Consider the following 23,654-nt stretch of genomic DNA (forward strand, 5'->3'; position numbering starts at 1 on the left):
CTCCTGAGTAGCTAGGATTACAGGTATGAGCCACCATGCCCAGCCTCTGTTCATTTTTTTCATAGGCCTTAGTGCCAATTAATGATCTATAGTGTTTTCGTCAACAAGAATATATTAACAATAGTCAGAAATTTAACAAGTCAAAAATTCTTAACTCTAAGAGGCAGATCCTGCAATTAGGAAGCAACAGATTTTTTTTGGCAGTCCTGGACTTGAATTCAGGCCCTAGGCACTGTCATTGAGAATTCTCACAGCTAGCACTCCACTACTAGAGCCATATTATCACTTCCAGCTTTTCCTGTGTATGTGGTACTGAGGAATTGAACCCAGGGCTTCATGCCTGCTAGGCAATCTAAAACTAGACCACACTTCTCAGCCTGAGACAATAGATTTTGATTCTGTAGTTATAAACAGGACTCAGGACTTTGAGAAAGATATAATCTTAACAAGCAGATGAGGACCACAATGAGAGAAATAAAACCTAGAGAAATGAAAATTCTAGAAGTAAAATACATCATAACTAAAATGAAAAATTCACTAAGTGTGTTTAACTGTGTGTCAGAAATATCCTAGTATATTTAAAACTACATACAGCTCTTGACTTGGGCACTCTTCTTGGACACAGACCCAGAAAACTCTGGTACATGAGGTCAGGAGACCTGCATAACAGGTCTAAAAACTAGAAACAACCCAATGGTCCATTCAGTATAATGTGAAGCTATGCTATTGCAAATGTGGAATATTACATACAAGTGAAAATAATTAAACTGCCAGAGGTGGTGGTGTCCAAGTATAATTCTAGTTCTAGAGAACCTGAGAGAAGGAAATCTTGAACTTGAAGACTGCTCAGGCTATAGAGAGAGAACCTAATAAGAAAAGAAAGAAGAAGAGGAGGGGAGGTGGAAAGAGTAAAGGGGAGAGGGATAGAGAGGGGAGAAAGGAGAGAGAAGATCCTACAATAATATATTGTAATAAAGATAAATGTCAGGAATATAAGATGGAAACAGTAAAAAGCAGCACAGAAGCAGCCAAGGCAATTCAAGTTTTGTAAGTTTTAAAATATATAAGAATAAGCAATGCGTTCTTTAGAATACTGGGTGAAGGCCTTGCACAAGTGGTGGACCACCTGCATAGCAAGCATGAAGTGTCAACCTCAAACCCCAGTATCACCATCCAAAAAGAAATCAGAAATAAGAATCTATCCTAAGACATGACGATGCATCAGGAAACACATGATGGACCATATAACACAGTGTGGGAGGGGATGAGTTCAGCAATGGGGACAAAGATGGCTATTCAGGTGGTGGACACATTCGAACTCTTACACTGAGATTTAAGTGCATGCACATGTCCACTACAAGAACAGGTATACGTTCACTCCTTTGGCAGTGAGTGAAAGCTGAGCATGCAAGTCTGCCTGTCTTTCTTGGTTAACATTGCTGATGTTAGGAAGTTCCTCACAATTCCAGAAGCAGGAAATGGGATATTTGAGTCTCAGCTTACAAAACAGTTAAACAGAGGTTCCTGTTCTGTACAGCTCATTTCTCTTTTCATACTTCACAGCCTATGCTCACCCTTATCAGTATCCTATGACAAAGTACCTGGGCATTATCAGTAAGAAATGATAGGAAGAACTTAAAGATTAATTTGTCTTTCCAAGTGTTTGTTTTGAGATATGCTTCCATTCTCTCACCGCTGCCAGTGCTAGCTGCTCACAGAAGCTGGCTAGTGAGCATTGCAAAACTCACCCTGGGGCAGCGGCTGTGGCTGTCTCAGTCCTGTGCCCATCCCTTAGCAGTAGGACGGTCTCAAATGTGCAGCCTCAATAGGTCAGGACTACACAGGAAACAGGGGGTGATAACGAAATCAGCTACAGTATTAAGAATGTTCTGAGGTCAAAAGAAACATGGGTTAAACTGAATACATCTATTTCATAGATAAGGAAGTACAGGGGATTAGAGACTCTAGAGGTATTGTCCTGGATAATAAATGGAGAAGGAATTTTAATCAAGCTACACAGGCAACAGATAGCTTCCTCTCAACTAGAAATAATAGAGACCATCCAAGTTTGTGTTTTCTTAGTCATTGTCGTCCTCCTCTCTCTCTGCTCTCCTCCTCTTCTTCCCTTCCTTCCTTCTCCTTCCTCTTCCTTCTCCTTTCAGCATCATGATCATTCTCTCTCTCCCTCTCCCTCTCCCTCTCCCTCTCTCTGTCTCTGTCTCTGTCTCTGATAGAAGATCAAGGCCAATGCTTGGGAACTCAATGGTATTCTGCTATTCTGCTCAGATGTGATACAAAGAACTCTGCAAAAGTCAGGCACCAGTGTCTGACACGTCTAATCCCAGCTACTCTGGAGGCTGAGATCTGAGGTTCACAGATTGAGGCCAGCCTAGGTATAAAAAGTCTGTGAGACTCTTATCTCCAACAAACTATGCAGAAAAAGCCAAAAGGGGTGCTGTGGCTCAAGTGGTAGAGCACTAGCTTTGAGTACAAACAATACCCAGGCCCTGAGTTCAAATTCTAGGATTGGGAAAAGGAAAGAAGGAAGAAAGAAAGGAAGAAAGGCAGGCAGGCAGGCAGGAAAGAGAGAGAAAGAAAGCCAAACAACTCAGCAGATATCAAGTCATTGTAAACTCTGAAGGGTGAGGAGAGAGATTGTTCAACCTTGACTCCTCCTTCGGCTTCCTCTGTCTAGAAGTACAGCCGTCAAACACAAAGGGGTTGAGCAGACATAGCCAAGGAAGAATTAAATCCCAAGAAAGTGATGAAGTATGTCGGAGAGCTTCTCAATGCCCTTTATGAGGCAGTCAAGGTTCAATAAACCACTCGAGCTCTGAAAAGACTTGTGTGGGTGCTTACAAAGCTCTTCTCCTGCATCTGGGACCAAATTCATCAACTATAGATCTTTGAGAAGTGTGCAAACTTCTTCACTGAAGTCCGATGCTCGAAATGCTATGAGATGACTGCAGCTTGATTATCAATCAAGTATAAATGATAAACATCAAGAAGACTAATGTAATATAATTCTCTGCTGAGAGAAGTGCGAAGCTGAGCAAAGAAAGTTCAGTCACATTGTGTTTATTTTTGGCTTTCAGGAGCAACACTGAGAAGTAGAGTGTGTTCAAAGAAAATTAAGTAGATTACTAAAGCACTGGAGACAATACCACAAGATGAAGAGACGCTAGCTGTAATCACGGAAAAATACAGGCCTCAGCCATGCAGAAGGGATGCAGTAGCTGTCTTTCAACATTTCAAAGATGGTGAAATAGAAATGGTAAGACAATGATAGACAATGTTTAAGGGGGTATAGGGAGGAAAAATCCCTTCAATAGAAGGAATCCAAAGCCTCTTTGATTTATATGATGTTATATAATCCACATATATTTTCATAGCCACCATCTAGGTCTAAGAACTCCCTAAGAGTTGAGCTGCCAGGCATCTGTAAGCAGAGACTAAAGAATCAAGTTCATCAACATGATGAACTTGAAGATTGTTCTCAAGTCAAACTGAATCAACCTAGAGGAACTTTTGAGCAGCTTCCTGAATCTTCCTGAATTGGAAGAGAGAACCAAAGCAAGGCACTTGCTAAAATTTATCCTTTTCTGTCGAGGCTTGTATTTTTCAAGGAGAACCACATAGAATCACAGGAGAACCACATAGAATCTCTTGAGAGAGCTTCCTTTCAAGAATGTTTGTCAGTGGTGAAAGTTAAGTAGGATGTCAATAACCAAAATCAGCTCATAAGAAATTAATAATCCTTTTAAAAACAAGCATTAGCAGATAAAAGTTGTAATAAAGGAGACAACTCTATAAAATTGACTATGGTAAATATACATGGGGGAAAATACATAGAATACTTAGAAAAAATTGTGTAAAACTTCTGTTCAGAAATCATGCACAATTACAATAGCTATAAAAATATACATAAATAATTGAAAAGACAGAACATGATCTGTATGGTAAACTTTAAAAAAATTGAATTTAGGTGAAGTTACTTAAAAGTTCATTATGTTAGCCTCTCTACATTTTTGTGTGTTTGAAAATTATATTATAAACTAATTTAAAATTGTTAATCCTAAGGAACAGGAGTTTGACCTAGTGGTAGAGTGCTTGCCTAGCATGCACAAAGACCCAGTTCAATTTCTCAGTACCAAATACATAGAAAAAAGCCGGAAGTGGTGCTGTGGCTCAAGTGGTAGAGCTCTAACCTTGAGAAAGCCCAAGGACAGTGCTCAGGCCCTGAGTTCAAGCCCCAGGACTGGCAAAAAATAGTTAATACTGGTATGAAAAATATTTAGATTCAAGCTCTATGATATAAAAGTATAACTACATGGTTAATTTAAAATGACTTGATTACATTTTTATAGTCAGAATTAAGTAAAGATGAATCTCTCTGAAGCATCTACTTACTAGAAAATGAATTCTACATAAATATTTTGGACCCTTTAAGTAAGAATCCAACTCCTTCACTTTTGGGAAAGTCCAGAAAATAAATAGAAAGACAAAAAATGTCTACACATGCTGCCAGTTACTAATGGAAGTGCTTCAAGTTCTTAGGCTGGGCACGGCCTTCTCAACTCGGACCACCTTACCCCGGCTTTAGCTTCTAGATGGGGAATGTGGAATTCACATAGCTTTAGGGTCTTGCTGCATTTCTCTAGGCTGTGACTGCTGAAAAAGGCCAAGCTTTTGAAAGTTTTTTTTGCTTAAAGACAAGCTCATACCGCAACCTGTTTTTTATTCTCATCCTTCTTATTGAATAGTTCCGGTGGCCATTTTTCTTCTTTGTGGAGTTAATGCTAGTAGCTATCTATCTAGTGTTGGGCTTGAATTCAGGGCACTGTCCCTGAGCATTTTCACTCTCTCACTTGAATCATAGCTCTACTTCTGGCTTTTTGTGGTTAATTGAGATGAGTCTATGGGCTTTTTCTGCCTGGGCTGGCTTCTAATCACAGTCCTCAAATCGCAGCCTCCTCAGTAAGTAGGATGACATGAGATAGTGGCTCCTATTTATCTGAGGAATAATAAATGCTCAAGATGTTACCATTATTTTCAATATAACCAATGTAGACAGAGCTCAGCTTCTTACCCTGGCATGGAGGCCTTCGGTGTGTACTCCTTTTCCAGAGTGTGTCTCTGATATATCTTTTTCATTGATTTAATCTAACTTAGTTCTGCTGATTTCTGGTAATCCTGACAAATAAGCATACCATTACAAAGCCTAATATTTGCCTAATGTTGCTTAGTTCAGAGAGTAAGTTTTTCAATATGCTCCTCATTGCACCCTAATGAAGGCCATTAAAAGCACATTATTGACCTTGGTAATTGTGAATGGGTAAATTACTGGAAGAACTAGGGGTGGGAGCAGTGTCACAAAACCCACAAGGTCTGGGCCCACCTGCAAATGACACTTTTTCCATTAAACTACAATCATGTTCTGTGCCTTTTTGGCAACTCTGGATTGGACCTCCAGACCTTTTTTTCCCCACAGAGTCCAATCTGCAGAAAACCCTATCTTCTTTTCTAGTCAAGACTCTCAAATTCTACCCACCCTTCAAGGTAGGAGTACAGGCTGGTCCCCCTCTGAACCAGTAGGGTTGTACGTGCTACTTCTTTTGTATTGCATTGTATATTCTTATCTGACTGCTCAACCTGTGATTTGCTCATTTTCCTTTCTTGTCCTTGTCACAAGTTTAGTGACATATACTAGGGATGATTCTTGACCAATGTTTGGGCCACTGCATTAAGCAGTGCTTATTATAATTTATAAACTTCTGTTTTCTTAGACAATTTTTTTTTTCTTGGTCATAGGGCTTGAACTCAGCCTGGGCACTGTCCCTGAGCTCTTCAGCTCAAAGCTGCCACCCTGCCCTTGAGCCTAGACCCACTTTCCATTTTCTAGAGGTTAATTGGAGACAAGAGGCTCAGGTCCTTTTGTGCCTGGGCTGGCACAGGGATCCTCAGATCCCAGCCGCCTGAGTAGCTAGGTGTGTGAGCCACCAAACCTGGCTGAGAGTTATTTTTTACACGACAGAAATTCGCATGGTAAGTATGGACCGTTTCTTAATAAGAAGACTGATTCCTATGAATTATAAAGTAAAATTATAGTGTTAATCATTGACATCATAATAATGGCAATCTTATAACTTTGAGCTAACTGGTTTTTCCTGTTCAGATGATAATAATTTATATCAGTCTCATCTATTTTCCCAATACACCTGCATGCCAAGTGAAAGGTTGTCAGCACAGAGTTCTGAACAGAAACTAAAGAATGTGGACTTTTGACTCTCAGTTACATTTGAGAATCAGTTCCTGCCCTTACTGGAGCAAGCTATTTAGCCTCATGTAATCGTAGTCACTTACCCACATTTTATAAAATAGAGGTGAGGCAATGAGATTTGCAAATTCTTTGTGAACAAATGAAATGAAAAAGGTAACATTCTTGGCATAGCATCTGATGTGCATTAAGCATTCATTAAATTGTATCAGCAAATCTTATTTGTGTGTATGTGTATGTGTGTATATGTGCATACGGAGGAATGCTGATCTTAGGCCTTGAAGTCAAGGCTTGATTGCTGTCCCTTAGTGTTTGTACTCAAAGGCGGTACTCTAACACCTGACTCACAGCTTCATCTCCAGCTTTTGATGACTAATGGTAGAGAAGAGCCTCAAACTTGCCGGGGTGGGATGGCTTCAACTTTCAGCCTTGGCTTCCCTAGTAGCTAGGATCTGGCTGTTTCAATGATTATTATTTTAAGTGAGGAGGAATAATAATAATAAAAAAGACACCAGACCCCATATGTCTCAGTGATTTGCTTAAGATGGCATGATGAAATCTAACTAGAACTTGAGTCATTGCTTCCTGGATGACCTCTTCATGCTCCACCCCTGCATCCCATTCTCTGCCCCTTCCAGTCCTCTGTCCAAGTCACCTTTTGCAAAACGAGGGATTTAGCCACACTTTGTTGCTAGTTCCCGAGACCTGGCTTCTAAACTCTTCAAACTTCCAACTTTCTCAGCAGCTTGCTTGCTATTCATGGCACTCTGCAGTAGGTTGGTAGGTTCTGCTTGTGAGGTGACTCCTAATGGGGTCGCATGCAATTAACTGAAGGAAAAGACACAGCAAGGGACTGACCATGACCAGAGAGACCAACCATGCAATTAGAGGGCTGGGCCTTTGAGGTACCGTGATATCAGCCCAACCTCTAGGGAAGGGAGTTGGGTGAAGAGAGAATCAGATGGTCAAGGATTTTAAATCATGCTCATGTATTACATGTGTTGCCTTGCTTATGTCCAGTAAATCCACAGGCATAGCTGAGCTGAGCTTTTGTGGGTGGCAATGATTGTATTGTCACCATTCCTGTGTCGGGAAGATGGTGAATCCTGGCTCTGTGAAGGACACTTTGAATTTGGGACATGTCTGTGTGTGTCTTTCCTTTGGTCTGGTTCTGATTGATTCACATCCTTTTTAGCTAGAATTCAACTTCAGGCATGATGATAAGACTCCCTTGAGTGTTGTGATTTGTTCTAGAGAATTGTGAAACCCTGAGAAATAGTGAGAACCTTGGGATTTGTAGGCAGTTGTTCAGATAAAGAAGGCATGGGGATTCCTTTCAGGGGAGCTGGGAGCTGAAGGAAGGGTAATTTTGGGGAGGGCTTGGCCCTTCACCTGTGAGGGGTGGCAGTGGGGCTCTGAGTGTGTGATGTGAGAGCCCCGAATTTTGTCCCTGGGAGAGCTTTACCAGGGTGATTACATACTCACTTGGCAATCTCAGCATTGCAAGTGAGGTCTGCTTGAAATCTCTAACATTTCCTGGCATTCATTTTGGAAGACCTGGATTATGCTGGAATGGAATTGCATTGCTCTTCTATATCTTATTGCTTAGGTGACAATCAGATTGATGTTTTAAAACTTGTTCAAAGCAATTCATATTTGGTTCTCACCGAGAACACTCTCTTTGCTGCAAATTAATTCATCTACACAGCGAGAAGAGAAAGCCAAGCAGAGGCACAAGAGGGACCTTCGTGAGGACAGCTTGAGTGCATATGCTGGGGCTCTGGCTCCCCCCACCAACCATCTCTCTTGCCAACAGTATGCAAATCATAATTAGCCCCCTGCAGTGACTTTGGGCTGCAAACCCACCCGAATCTATTTGCAGTATTTCACAAGGTACTGAGAATAGTATCTCTCCATTTAGATAGTTCGTTGCCCTCTTCTCTCTGCTCTGTTGGCCCTGAAGTGTTTAGATAGATTCTTCTTCCACGACACAGAGCCCAAGTTTATTAGAATCACATGTTCTGCTTCAGGAAAAAAAAGTCTCTTAATCTCCCTTGGTGCACTTTGGGGTTTTTCCAGTTGTATTCACTAACCTTAGACTTGGGTATTTAGGAACAATGCTAATGTTCTTAAATTGCTTTGCAGTCTCTTCTCCTGGATTATAGCGGCAGGCAGAAGAAAGAAATACCAATTAAGCCCCAAGAGCCATTTTGCAAATGTTCTTTCCCTGAAACCAGGGAACGTCTGACTGTGAGCCCAAATGGAAAAGATGTTGGATGGTATAATGTGTTCTGCATGTTGACTCTTTTCTTTCAAAGAGATCTAATCTTTTGGATCGGGCATTAGGTAATGCTTTGAATGTAGTATTAAGGACCACAAATAAAAAGGACACTTCATACATTTTGGATAATAACATGTTGGTGCTTTAAGAATGCTCATCTTGAAAGGGTACTTATTATTCATTATGCACAGGGCATCTCAGAAGGCTACTTTCCACTCACTTGTTATCTGAGCAGATACCAGATCGTTTGTAAAACCTGCCCGATGGAAAAGCTAGCCTCAGCCTGGACCTTCCACTTACTGGAATGTGAGAGTGATGTGGGGTGCCATAGAAAAACAGAGAGTAAACAACAAAAATGGGGTGCTTCCAGGCAGGAGAACTAAATAGCTTGGAGACAGGAATAAGCAGTTGCTATTTTGCTGCTAATCTTGTTTTTATACTATGTGAACATATTACCAATTCAACACTCAAAATATGTAATTAAGAAAAGAAAAATGATGTAGCTGCTAGGGAAATGGTATAGTCATTCCTCAAAGAATTAAACATAGAGCTACCATGTGATCCAGTAATTCCATTTCTGACTATTATACCCAACAGATACTCAAACAGGTATTTGCCTACCATAGTCACATTTTCAGCAATATTAATCATAATAGCCAAAAAATGGAAGCATCTCAAAAACCCATCATGAAGTGAATGACAAAAACCAATATGGTACATGTATATATAGAGGTACATGTATATACACACATACACACATACATGTACACATATGTACACACACATGCATATATACATATAGGTACATGTGTGTATGTAGGCACATCTTCCCTATGGCTGTGCCCACATACAATAGAGTACTAAAAAACCATTCAAAGGAAGGATATTTTGATGTATTTAACAGTATGGACAAAACTGGAATACTTTCTATTAAGTGAAAGAGGTCCCTTAAAAATGGACAAATATTATTGTCCCAAATGAGATTCCTAGAATGGTGTTTTTTCTATAGAATTTTATTAACCTATATTAATTGTGTAAAATGATTGGTTTCATTTTTGACATTTACACACAAAAGTATATCATTTATGGTTAATACATTCACTCTATTATTATGCTCTCTGGTCCCTAATTCTCTCCCCAGTTGGTATTTCCTCTGTTCAAATTGTTCCCATTCCATTTCTATTTTTTGAAAGCCTAGTTTGTTTTGAAGTGAACAAGAGAGAAACATACAATATTTGTCTTTTGTTTGCTTGTTTGTTTATGTAGGTCACTGGGCTTGAACTCTGGGCCTGGGTGCTATCCCTGAGCTCTTCAGCTCAAGGCTATCACCCTATCCCTTCAGCCTAGGTGCCACTTCAGGTTTTCTAGTGGTTAAGTGGAGATAAGAGTCTCATAGACTTTTGTGCCCAGGCTGCTTTGAACCATAATTCTCAGATCTCAGCCTCCTGAGTAGCTAGGTTTATAGGTGTGAGCCACTGCATCTGGCTCAGTATTTGTCTTTCTGAGTCTGGCTTTGATTAACATAAAGATCTCTGGTTCCATGTCTCTTCCTGCAAATAATGATTTCATTCTTGTGCATAGCTGAATAATACTCCCTTGTATATATTTGACATTATTCTTCTGTTGATGTACTTCAAGGCTAATTCTATACCTTGGCTTTTGTGAATACTACATATATGTACCAGGATGGATCAAAGTCAGCACACACACACACACACACACACCACACACGTTTCCATATATATGTGTGTGTGTGTGTGTGTGTGTGTGTGTGTATGTATGTATATTTTACCAGTCCTGGGCTTGAAATCAGGGCCTGAGCACTGTCCTTGGGCTTTCTCAAGGCTAGACCTCTACCACATGAGCCAGAGCACCACTTCCAGCTTTTTCTATGTATATGGTACCAAGGAATTGAACCTAGGTCTTGGTGCATGTTAGGCAAGCACTCTACCACTAGGCCAAACTCCTGACCCTGTTTGCATATTTTTAAGGAACCTCCACACTGATTTCCCTAGCAGTTGTACTGAGTTACCTTCCCACCAACAGTGTATAAAGACTTGTTTTCTTCATTGTTGCCAGCCTTTGTTTGTTGATTTTTGTTTCCTAGATGATAACCATATGTAGTGGCAGTAAGATGAACTATCAGGATAGTTTTTGGTATGAATTTTTCTGATGGCTAATGATGTTAAACATGCCAGTTCAACATCTGTTTATTGATGACTTTTTTTTTAGTTCTTTGTATATTCTAGATATGAATCTTCTATTGGATGAATAGCTGACAAAAATTTCTGGGGCCGGGAGTTTGGCCTAGTGGTTAAAGTGCTTGCCTAGTATTCATGAAGACCTGGGTTCAATTCCTCAGTACCACATATAGAAAAAAGTTGGAAGTGGTGCTGAGGCTCAAGTGGTAGAGCACTAGCCTTGAGAAAGTCCAAGGACAGGGCTCAGGTCCTGAGCTCAAGCCCAGGACTGGCAAAAAAAAAAAAAAAATTCTGTAAGTTCTCGTTCTCTGTTAATTCTGCTAACTTTCTCTTACTTTGCAAAAGCTTTTGATTTTGGTGCAACCCCATTTATCAATTCTTAAAATTGATTTCATTTGAGTGATCAGATTTCTAGGTACAGTAAGCAGAGGAGAGAAGAATGGAAGTTCTAACCTAAGTACGTAGGTTTAGACTTAAAGCCTTCTACTTTCAAGGCTGATACACTCTACTATCTGAGCCACACCTCCAGCTTTGTTTTCACTTGTTATTTTTGAGATAGGGTATCTCAAACTTTTCTGTCTCAATTGTCCTGGAACTCCTGCTATGACTCCTAAATAGCTAGGATTATAGGAATGAGACATCAGCACCTGGGCTTAGGTTTAATGGCCAGAAATAGTTTAGAGAAAAAAAAAACATGAGGAAAAATAAACATATGAAATGCTAGTGTAATCCTCACTGATTGCTAAAGACATAGCTCCATTTCCACCTCATCTGAAAAACAACCTTCATGACCCGGTGGGCTTCTCTCGCTGAGGCCTTGTGGCTATGTAGGTGCTCATTATAAGTCATCTTTTCAGCATTAGTTCAGATGGAGTCAAAAGAGGATTCTGTGAAAATAAGATCCTTCTAGGACATAGGAAATTTCACAACTTTTTGAAGCTGTGTACAAGGTATCAAGGTTTTTTTTTTATGTTATATCACAGATGGAAAAACATGCTATCTTGATTTGTCCAGTTGATGTTTATATAGTTTGTTGTAGTATATCAAGGATGTAGAATAAAAATAAAACATCTCAGTTTTCCTGTTGTAAAGGGATGTCAGGAAACAAAGCCCTAGCCATGCCTCACTATGCTGTTGCACAAGCTTAAGTGATGTACCAACTCTCTTCTTGGCCTCCCTGGCTAATGACCAGCAGAGGGATATGGATAAGACATCCTTCCATTCATCCCTTTGAGCCTGTGTTCCTGCTAGTGAGCTCTTGGATCACTGTCTCTCTGATACCTCATTAAGCATACAACAGCTGTTTAATGCAACATTTTCATCCATTCTTTACCATTTTTCTTGGTCAGTGGATTAGCCAAGATTGATTTTTCTGCATGGCTGGGGAAGGCCTTAGGTTGAAAGACAAAAAGATAGATTCCTTTTCAATGTAATTTAGATTTCCTTAACCCCCTTGGAATGAGTTTTAGTATCAGCCACAGAATCACTTTCATGTGCCAGAAACACTTGGGACCCCTCCATACCTGCTGGGACAAGGCAAACGTGGGTCCCAGCTCAGCATGACTCAGGTGGTCCAGGTGGATTTTTCATCAAATGTTCTTTTCCTTCTATTTTTTCTCTCACTCATTTCCCGCCCCCTACATCCTTCATGGAAAAAGCATCCAGAAAGTACATGTATTTATTCTAACCCATTGTTCTCCTGGGTCAGTATATATTTATCTTATGCAAACTAAACAGCTCAAGGGAGAACATTTTTTTGAGTCTATCAGAAGACAGGAAGGACGAATCAATTCAGCCTGAAAGCTCATTACAACTGGCATAAGTGGCACAGTCTTTCCTCTCTCTGCCAGACTTCTCTTTGGCAGCAAATATTCTCTGTCCAAATGCTACACCAGGTGTACCATATGACCACTCCAGCCCTGGGTGATTCTTCCCACTTCCTGTTAGAAAGTATACGAGCCATCCTGTATATGCTAAGAATCAGCAGGTAGCTTTATAAATGCTGTCTTGTTAGGACTGAGGCAGAATGTAAGGAACCATGGTGGGAAGAAGGTGATGAGATGTGGTTAGTGCCTGCATTAAAGAAGGGGGAGGGAAGAAGGGGTGGAAAATGATACTCAACTAATAGAGCTGAGAAGAAAAGAATACTGGGAGAACTAAGAATGAGACCTTGAGAACAAGGCCACTTCAAGCTGAGCAGTACTGAAGATGCTAGCTTAGGTCACAGGCTCACACTGCCCTCAATACACCAGCTTGAAGTTTTAAGCAGTTCGGGCTTTAGAAAGGTGCAATATGACTTCATGACATTGTGTTTACATGAGATATAGGGGCAAGAGACACATATCTTTCCTTCCTTTTTCCTCCTCCTTCTCTTCTTCCTCCTCCCCCTCCTTCACCACCACCTTCTCCTCCTCTTCTTCCTCTTCTTTTTCTTCTTCCTCCTCTTCCTCCTCTCTCTTTCTGTCTGATTCTCTTTCTCCCTCACTCTATCTCACTTTATGCTCTTTCTTTCTTTCTTTCTTTCCATTTAGTAATTGCTAAGATGTTAAGGAACACAGAATTATTTGAATACTATTTAAATATACCCCAGTCATCCCTCACAGATAAATTCAAAGAGATTACTTCAGTGCACATGGTTAGCAAGAAAGTTTTGGCATGCCAGGTTAGGATTTCAACAAGCTGAGGCTCATTTGCTCTTCTGAGCCCTCCACTGCCATTGATCAGGCCAATCATTGGGTAAGGAGGGAATTTAAACAGTTTCCAAACTACAACGAGGGAACAAAAGAGAAGCAGACTCAAGCAAAGAGTGAAGGAAGTGAGACTAGAGAAGAATCTGGATTCATGAGAGTTGTGGTTGCAGATAAGAGAAATCCATCTTGATGACATGTAGATGAACATCAAGTTCACTGGTCAACTAAAAAGTCTACAATTGCATTAGCTTAGGCTCTGTTCGCTGAGGAAAGCAGGAGTCTTTATTAGAGGGGAAGGAAGATCCTGGCAGTCAGATAGAATAGATGCCCACCTCAGATGATGTAAGGAGCTCAAGTAAGGAAGTAAAGCGGGTACAATTATACAGTGGTTTCTGGCATCCTCTAGGAATGAGTCAGATCTGTTGGATTCAAGGTTTAAAGGACAATTGTATAGAGCACATTCTATAGGTCTCATTGTGGGCAAATGATCCGGACCCTTTTTGACCTATCCTTAGATGCTTCTGAAAGAAATTTCAGGCTGGACTGTAGCCATTTCTAGAATGGAATCTGGTTCACAGGGTTCAAGAATGCCCTCTGTTTCTCTCTTTTCATCTCCATGTCTCTGGTTATAAATTCCCCAACCTCTCCACATCCCTACATTCCTACACCTTTTTTAGCAGGCGCTGCATAATAACTACACTCAAACCATCATCACATTGCCTGTCTTTCTGGTGAATGTAGCCACTGAAATGGTGCCCCTCTCCCAGATCCCAAATCAGAGACACACATGGGACTCAACATAGCAAGAGGGAAAATGAAGGTAGAAGAGACAAAGGGAGAGGGGGAAGAAGCTATGTGCCAGGTTGCGCTTACTAAACATTTAAAAACAAAGGGAGAGGAAAGGCATACTTACTTGTTAAGTATGCCACTTTTTATCTAAACAGCTCACAGAATCAGTGGTCTCGCCAGCCTGCCAAGTCCTGATCAAGGGAACAGACCAGAACATTCACAAAACGGGGAGTGGTGTTGTGGACTTGGGCGCTGAGAGGGCTAATTATCAAAGCCCTGTCTCTATCCTGTTGATATTAATCCAGGCAGGCCAGTGGAGAGGAAGAAATTATCCAGACTGACGCCTCCAAGTAATTGATAATTTGCCTAAATGAACAAATCAAGCAGGATTTAACTGTTGGCGGAGATTGCCACCCAGGAACAGCAAAGTATATAATTGCTTCAGCATAACACGTGGCTTTGCATGTATCCCCTTTACTTCCCCCTTTCTTTTTCTAAACCAGCGTAATTGTTTAATGACATTGATGAGAAATAGACTTGTGGCATTATAAATGACACTTATGACAGAACTGTCAGTTGATGACAGTTCACTGACAGTCCCAGTGAGAAATGAATCATTTAGATGCTTGTGATTTGCTCATTTTATGTCACAAATAAGATCTTGTTATCTAGCCATACCGAATCTCTTCTTTACAGTCTCTCCCAAACTTGTTTTCTCAACTGCTGCTAGGATCTGGGCTGTCCGCTATAACAATCTGGGGATAGTATTTGTGCATGTGTGTACCAGTACTGGCCTGGGTGATGTTTCTGAGCTTCTTCAGCTCAGAGCTGGCACTCTGCTACTTGAGCCACAGCTCTACTTCCGGCTATTTGGTGGTAAATTAGAGATAACAATCTCAGAGACTTTCCTGCCTAGGCTGCCTTGACTCACAGCCCTCAAACCTCAGCCTCCTGAGTCTCTAGGATTATAGGAGTGATCCCCCAGCACATTGTTGACTTGGGGATTATTGAGTGTTCATTTGCAAGGGGCAGGTAGAAATCTGTACTTGATCAGAGTCTGAATTTATTTTTTTTTGTCTCCTCTTCACTTGCCACTTGTCTAAGGGAGCTTTCAAGGGGAAAGAGCTAACCTGGTGGGACCGGTGCTAATAAAGACAGAAAGCTAAGGAAGCAGGGAGGCTATTTTTATCTAGGTAATGGGGAGTAAACGGGGCCATAGTGTGATATGCTAAGATAGGCCTGCACTCCTTCCAGCCTGGAACTCCCACACTCTCTGCTGGGCGGACATCTGTTAATTGCTTTCTGTTAGACTTCACTTTGACATTTGGAAAAATGGAAGGAGACTGCCTAACCATTTTTTTTCCCTTTCCCCTGAAGAATGACTCTGGGGAGTTTGGGAGTGGGAGGAGGATAAGTGGCAGTGTGAATTTGAAGCTGGCTCTCTGCTTGGGTTTGCCAAAACCTTCAGCAAGGCTGCCTAAGGCACTTTGACCTGGATTCTATTGAAACCCTGTGTGAGACTCCAGAGAGTCAGACACTGAAGGGTTTGTGTTTTTGTTGGACTTTTTTTTTACATCTCTCGTGCCAATCACAATACATGGTTAACTATCTCCCAGTCCTTCCGTATGTTTTTACACTAACCTTGTAAATGGAATCTTAAAATATAATAAACTTTCCAATTTGTAACAAAAGATGTTCTTCATCTCATCCTGAATGCATCAATGGCTTTTTGATGAAGAAGCTCTGGTTGCCAAGCAGCAAGAAGTGAAAATATCAAGCTTCAAGAGAGTAAGGTGGCAGTCTCACGGGCATGCGTTCTTTTCTCTGCTTCATTCCTCTAGGCACTCAGATTCGCCACTACTTCAACTCAGCCGCACTTGGGTGGGTTGACTCAGGTGGTGTCACCAATGGCCACGAGGTGGCGACAAAGGACCTTTTGGCCTGATGATAGGATGTAGGTGTGATTAGGTGAAATGGACCTGCCTTCAGTGAACAGTTTCAATAAAAATTCACCCCATGCTGATCATCCTGAAGCCACTGTTGTGAGTACAGCCGAGACATCAACATGTGTGTCTTTGCAATAATCCACTGAGCCTTACAGAGGCTAAAGGACCAACTTACCCCAAGTCACATCCCTAATATTGGCAGAACTGAAATCTAGTCCCAGCTTTGATTAGTGACAAAGGCTGTGATTTTAGGCATGGCAGTAAAAAATGGGAGAAGTTGAATGGCTCAAACTGATGCCTCATTCTCCCTGAATGCAAAATTTCTCTCATCACCATAAGAGAAAGAAAGAGGCCCCAGAAAGAACAAACTGACAAAGGAATGCAGCAGCTTCTATTTGGAAAACTCACCATCCCCCACCTCCAATCCAGTAGGAAACACTCCCTGGTACAGACCCAATAGAGGCATGTGGCCTCTGCAGGACCACTTCCGGGGTCAGAGGCAGGCAGCAGGGCTCACTTTTCTATTTTCCCACAGTGGACCCTTGCTGGACTAAGAGAGACTTCCTGCTGCCTGATTGCCTTTGATATGTACATTGTCTTTTCCTTGCTTCTCCTAGGTCTTGAACCTGCTGGCATTTGTACTAGAACTTAAACTGCCAGCTCTTCTGAGTCTCTGGCTTGCCAGCTGTAGTGTTTGAATTTGGCAGCCTCATGGTCTAATTCCTAAGTAGATACTATATTACTGACCTATTCTTTTATAAATGAACATATAAAGATATATCTGCATATATATACACACACACTTCTCTCTGTATATGTATATACACACATATATATATTATTTATATATATATATATACTATATACACACTTATCCCATTGGCTTATTTCTTTGGAGAAAGGAAAATGATTAATCCAGAGGTCAACTGAAAAGAATTTAAATTAAGAAGTAATAAAATGTGCATTCCTTTTGTTTCTAATTGCAGTGGTGAGAAATGACATTGGATGACCTCAATATCAGTGCCTGGTCTTCTGTGTGTGTGTGTGTGCGTGTTTGTGTGTGTGTGTGCTGGTAATGGGGTTTGAACTTGAGTCTAGTGCTGTCCCTTAGTTTTCATCTCCTGCTCAAAGCCAGTGCTGTACCACTTGAGCCACCCCTCCACATCGGGCTATTTAGTTAACTGGAGATAAGTCTCATGGATCTTTTATACAAGATCTGGGTTCACACTGCCATCCTCAGATCTCAGCTCCGGATTATAGGGTGATCCACGGGTGTGCAGCTTGATTATATATGTTATTTAGAAGACTTACTGTCCTCATCTTTATAAGGAACAATTACAGATAATCACAACAAGGGACATTATAAATAATGCAGATGCAATTCTTCACACAATGTTTGGCAATGAACTAAGTGTATGTAAATGTCAATGGGCATTTGTTACTTCTTGGTAAGGAAACAGTTGGATTAAAAAAGCAATTATCAACCAGGCATGGTGGCTTACGCCTGTAATCCTAGCTAATGAGGAGGCTGAGATCTGAGGATCAAGATTCAAAGCCAGCCCGGGGACAAAAGGACCTGAGACTCTTATCTCTAATTACCCTGTAAAAAACAGGAAATGGGACTTGGCTCAAGGGTAAGGTGGTAGCCTTGAGCTGAAGAGCTCAGGGACAGTGCCCACACCGAGTTCAAGCCCCATGACCCCCCCAAAAAAAACCAATTATCAAGCTCTTCCTAATAAGAAAAAAATTGCTAGTTATCAATTACTAGCAATCTTGGTGAAATAACGTATTTTACCTTTCTCTCAAAGAAAAACTAGATGGGATGAGATGAATATCTCTTCTCACTGTTACTTGGTTGAAAGGGATGGATGAGAGCAAAGTGGCTAAAGAGAGAAGAACCCACTGGCAACCACAGAGGCCCAGAAGTGTTTGCAGTCATTAGCTGAGCTGGGGAGCCAGGCTGAGGTCAGTGAGTGTGTGGAAGCAACCGAACAGCTTTTGCATGCAAATCTTTGGTCCTTTGGTCAGTGAATGTCTCAGAGGCGGAAGAGGGCAGATCCCCAGGGAAGCCTGTGGGGACAGCAATTATTTCTCACAGTTCTTGGTTTATTCAAACAGTAAAGCAGAGTGGCCGCCTAGTGTCCAGGGAAAGGCAGTTCTAGGAGATGATATGGCTTTGGCACATGGCTGGTGGGATGACCCTCACAGCTTCTGTTAGCTTTAAAAATTATTTCTCAGGAAAAAGAAGCAAGCTGTCTCTCTGATGTGTACATTCAGTGCTCCTAGAGGCACCCGCATCTGCCACAGGGAATCTGATGGTGGAGACTGCAATGTGAAGGTTGAATATCTAATCCCACCAGTGCCTCTCCCCAGAAGCTGCATCTTGCCTTCTCTCTCCTGATTTTCTCATATTGCTGGCAAGTTAGTCCAGGCTCTACAGTTCATGGTATTGGCTGATGCCTCTCAGAATAGAGACTACCTATCTATCTTATATCTTTATTTTGTTTGTCTACCTATCTGTAGTGTATTTAATCTGTTTTTCTCTCTTATCTCCCTTGCTCATTCATAGAATTCAACTGTGATTCATTTCCATCAACATATCTACAACTCCATGTCTCATTGACTCACCTAATTACTTTTACTCTAAATATAAAAGCACATTAATTATATACAATGATGGGATTTGCCGTGACACTTTCTTACACAAGCACATCGTGAACTGACCACGTCTACCCACTCTTTTACCCTTTCCTCCCCACTTCTCATCTCCCTGTCTTCCTACATTCCAATTTCCAATCACCCCTCCTCTACTTTCAGCTCATCTTTTTTTGTTTTAAACTTAGAAAAAACACCTATGATAGTTGTAATTGCTACTTTCCTATGTCTGACATGCTTTGTTTTACATTTTCCTAAAAATGACAAGATTTACTTCTTTGTGACTAAATAGGATCTCTCTCTCTCTCTCTCTCTCTCTCTCTCTCTCTCTCTCTCTCTCTCTCTCTCTCTCTCTCTCCCACCCCCGTGTGTGTGTGTGTGTGTGTGTGTGTGTGTGTGTGTGACATGTTCTTCATTCTCTTATCTGTGGACATGCATTAGCTGTGTCCCTATCTTAGTTATTGTGGGCAGTATAGATATCTCCCTTGAATATACTGACTTCATTTCTAGAGGGAGATGGCTGGGTCATATGGTGCTTCTAGTTTTAGTCCTTTGAGAACTCTCCATGCTAATCTAAATCTCCACCAATGGTAGTTGTTTATGGGCTCTTCTTTCTTCACATCCTACCAGGCCTTCTAAAATAATAGTCCTAGAGTCAGTTTATAGTTGAATGCTCTGCTCTCCACTGCCCCTACATTTGGTCCCATTTTCTGCCTTTGATCCCACATTCAGTAGGACTATAATAAGTGTTTACAGTTCAGGACTCAATATGTTTCAAGACTCCTCTCATTCCCTGCTGGAGTTCTATTCACATTTTATTGCTCTCCAAAATGCTCCAGCCTTAGCTATATTTGGATCCCGTTTTTATGATAGTTTAAAATTTAATAGCACTGGTGATATAATCAAGATGTCCTTATAAAGAAAAGTAGGTGGACAAGGGCTAAAATTCCCTCTGACAACCTCAGAAGGTCAATCGTGCCCCTTCCCCCTCGTCCAGATATTAACTCCTGAGGGGTGTATGTACAGATATATTTGACATCTTTGTACATGGATATGTACTATTTATTTTGTATATGTCCATGTTTTGTATAAGTAACATCATGCACATGCATTTTGTAAAATTCCTGGGCATCTCTCTATGTCAGCCTACTTGAATGACCCTTGCTCTGAGCAATATTACTTCATATCACCACATACTTGGAAGCTACTAAAATGTTCTAGGGCTTAGGTCTATAAATATTACATTGAAGACATTGGAGAGCATCTCCTGTTACAGGTATGAAAATTGTATTTACTGACTCTACCTTTTTTATTTTTTGCTCAGAATTATGCAGTCAAATAAAATCTATCCAAAATGTTATTTATCAAATGATCCCAAAGTAGCAAGAATCAATATAGATATTTGAACAAAAACCTGGAGCTTCATATTATCATTTGCATTTTAGGTGAGCAAATTGGGACTTAAAGATCCATTTAGGATCCCTTGGAGTGTCACAGGAGTTGACCAATAAAATTTCACCTTCCCCAAACTTAATTTTAATAGGAGAAAAGCGATACCCAACTTAGGACATCACAGCTCTGATTGGTCAATTGAGCTATCCCTCATTTGAATATGGATGATCAATTACAGCACAGCTCAGTGTACTAAAATCCCCTAGACTCAGCCAGTAGGGGAGAAAACAGTAGCGGCTTTCCCTTGAGATACTTCTCTTAGGAATAAAATTCTTTGTATTTTAAAATAAAAAGAACTACAGAGCATCAGGTTGTGGGGTCTTGCTGTGGTTGTGTTGCAGTGTTGGAGATAGAACCAGGTCTCATATTTGTCAGGGAAATCATCTACCACTGAACACTAACCCAAGCCTGTAAGTCAGATTTTTAAATTAGACTTAAGTTCTTGTTTCTAGCAGTTTTTTTAAAATACTTATCTCTTCCTCCTTAACTGTGTTGTGAATACTGTGGTGATGTAGAAATTGTGCCATATTCCTTTTCACCTTCTAATATGTACTGCTTCTATAATAAATCTCAACAAAATTTGATTGATTATTTAGGAGACAAATGAAAGCCATTGTCTTAAGTAGCAGGGTATTTAATCTAGGTATTTAGCAACAATGAGAAGATGCTAGCATCTTAGAGTAGCTGGTTAAAATATTATTAGAAGTTAATTCATATTTTAGCAGATAATTCCTAATTAATTTGCTGTAGTTATCTTGTTAAATGTCAATTAAATCTCTTTACATCTCTTACAGGTTTCTGCTATTCATAAAGTGTAATTATGCAGCTATTTCTCACGTACTCTTTTATTGCTAATACAATCTACCAGTTAAATACAAGTCAAAAAGATTTATCTCTCAAGTTCTTAATAGCATCACTAAATGTTCTAATTAATAATCAATAACCCATTTGCATAATTAATTGGGGGAAGGAGTCCTAATGGGATTGGAGCTTTGTAGCTAGCCAGGCTCAAGCTGGAACTTTTATCTCTTGTAATAACCCCATCTCAGAGTAGAAAAGTTTATTTGACTGATTGAGATTCCTTCAGGGCACAGAGAAGTGCTGGGCTTAGCACTACTGATAAGAGCTTGAACAGTTCTGTTGGGAAGTCTTTATTTATGTTGTTCTTTAACAATACCTGGTATAAACACCTCTGCACAGTCACCTACCAGTCTGATTTGAACTTTTACTGACAGAGGCTCAAGTAACCAAAATGAAGTTACTTCATGTGGCTCAATGGTGATTTAATTTTCTGAATCTGAATGTGAATCTGTCTGTCTGCTTTGAAACTTAGTACAGTCACTTCCAGGTAAATTCAATGTTGTATGGTACAGATTATTTTAGCTGGACAAGAGAGTGGCTTTATAATGGTCTCCACCATTCTGCAGTGGGACTGTCTGCCTGACTCACGGCCTTGGCTATTGGCTGTCCTTCTTAAAGATGTACAAGAATGCGTGGTTTTATAAAGGGCTCTTTCCACACTGCCTCAACCACCCCCTTCTATACCGATTTCACTCAATCTCCTTCATCCAGGTCCACAGGCCAGCCTTAATTTTCCTGGTTATGACTCCCAGACTCCCAGCCATTCCTCCACCCTGCTTACCCTCCTCATGAAAGCCAAGAAACACTATGGTGCACTCAAGGGCCCTCACTCTACCCAACATGCAGCCTCTCCATTTCCCATCCAGTCACACACACACACACACACACACACACACACACACACACACACACAGAGGCACAAGGGATGGTGAGGGCTGAATCCCAGGTGAGCCCAGTGAGGCATAGATCTTTTGTTTCTGACCCCACAACACCAGTGGCTCTTGTTCACCGCCCTTTTTATAAATTGTCTGGGTGGTGGTAAGCCCATGATGAGCCCATGATGCCCTCCTTTCTGAACTTCTCTCCTGCTCTTTTCTCCATTTCTCTTATATGTAAGGGAGGGGATCGGGAGTAGAGATAGTTCTAGGTAGGCCAAGTCCCTCTCTGGTTATTTTATGTTTTATACCAGGAGTCTCAGCACTTTGTCTTAGCAGCTGACAATGTAGCATCTTCGTCTTCAGCTCTGAGGTAAAAGATGGCCTCTCTTGTCAATAGCTAGGAAAAGAATGATCATGAGGGTGTAGAGAAAATAACTAGCCAAGTGTCATTTCTAAGTGTTTCTCTGTCACATCATTATTGTGTCAGAATGGAGGCTGTAGATGCTGTAACATATGGAGTTATCTGACACTCATGCCAAAGAGGACCAATGACACAGAGGCAAAGGAGGTGAAGTTCTTGAGGTCTCTGTGACATCGGATTGCGGTGAGTTCACAAATCTGCTGGAAGCCAGGAGGAGAAACCGATGGACTTCTCAAAGGGACTTTCAGTCTCTAGTTTCCTATATAGCTCAGAAAAAACGTGCTCTGATGATTCGTTTTTCATTCCAATTCTTTGGCTTCACTTAAAAAAAATAAGTTTCTGTGCTTGAGGCTGTGAGCTGTACCTTTTAACAGCTTTTCTACAAGCAGAAAAACTGGATTTGAAGTAAAATCATATCATTGTTCACTGAACTACAAATTGCAATTGGTAGAAGAAAATAATATTTTGATTTAGAAGAAGAAAACAGCACCACCCAGGCACATCATGAGCCTCACAGTGCATTTGTCTCCTGTCAAATACACCTCCAGGAAGCGGTCACACATCAGATCAGCCAGACAAATTCTCACGCCACTGAAAGGATGATCACTTGTCATTTCTCACCAAGTGTCCACCCCTTTCAATTGTCAACAAGGAGCCTTGCCTCTTCATTCTTTCTTATTCTTCCTCCTGACTACGTTTCCACAGGCATCTTTTGCACAGAGACCAGGATAACAGAAGTGTGATGAAACATGATCCATCTAAATACAAAGCCTTGTTCAGCACTAGCACATTGGACAGCAGCCCGGGCCAATCTCTTCTAATAAGCATCTGGCCCATCTTCTGTCTTCTGGCAAGATGCTCTTCAGTTCAACCAAGAGAGGTCCCTCTCTTACCTGGGAAGCCTCTGGGGAGGAGCATCCGGCCTCCTGATATTGATTGTGATAATGGCTCCTATGGAATGTTTCCTTTTAACTGAAATCTTCCCTGGTGTCTTTTGCTTTCTTTTCTCCTCACAAGGCTTACCTGTGAAAAGAAAGCGGGTCAAAGTTGTGTTGGGTGCTTTCTTTTCTCTCCTAGGATAATTCGGGTCTTGATTGTCATAGAGAAAGGTAGGTGAGTGGACTTCTCTCTGGCTAGACACTGGTCTCTTGCAAGATAAGAGTGGTGCTTAATACAAAATGTTGAATTATTAATGATGACATT

This window comes from Megascapheus bottae, chromosome 10, assembly GCF_031878675.1.
Source record: "Megascapheus bottae isolate mThoBot1 chromosome 10, mThoBot2.hap1, whole genome shotgun sequence".
Classification (NCBI taxonomy): Eukaryota; Metazoa; Chordata; class Mammalia; order Rodentia; family Geomyidae; genus Megascapheus; species Megascapheus bottae.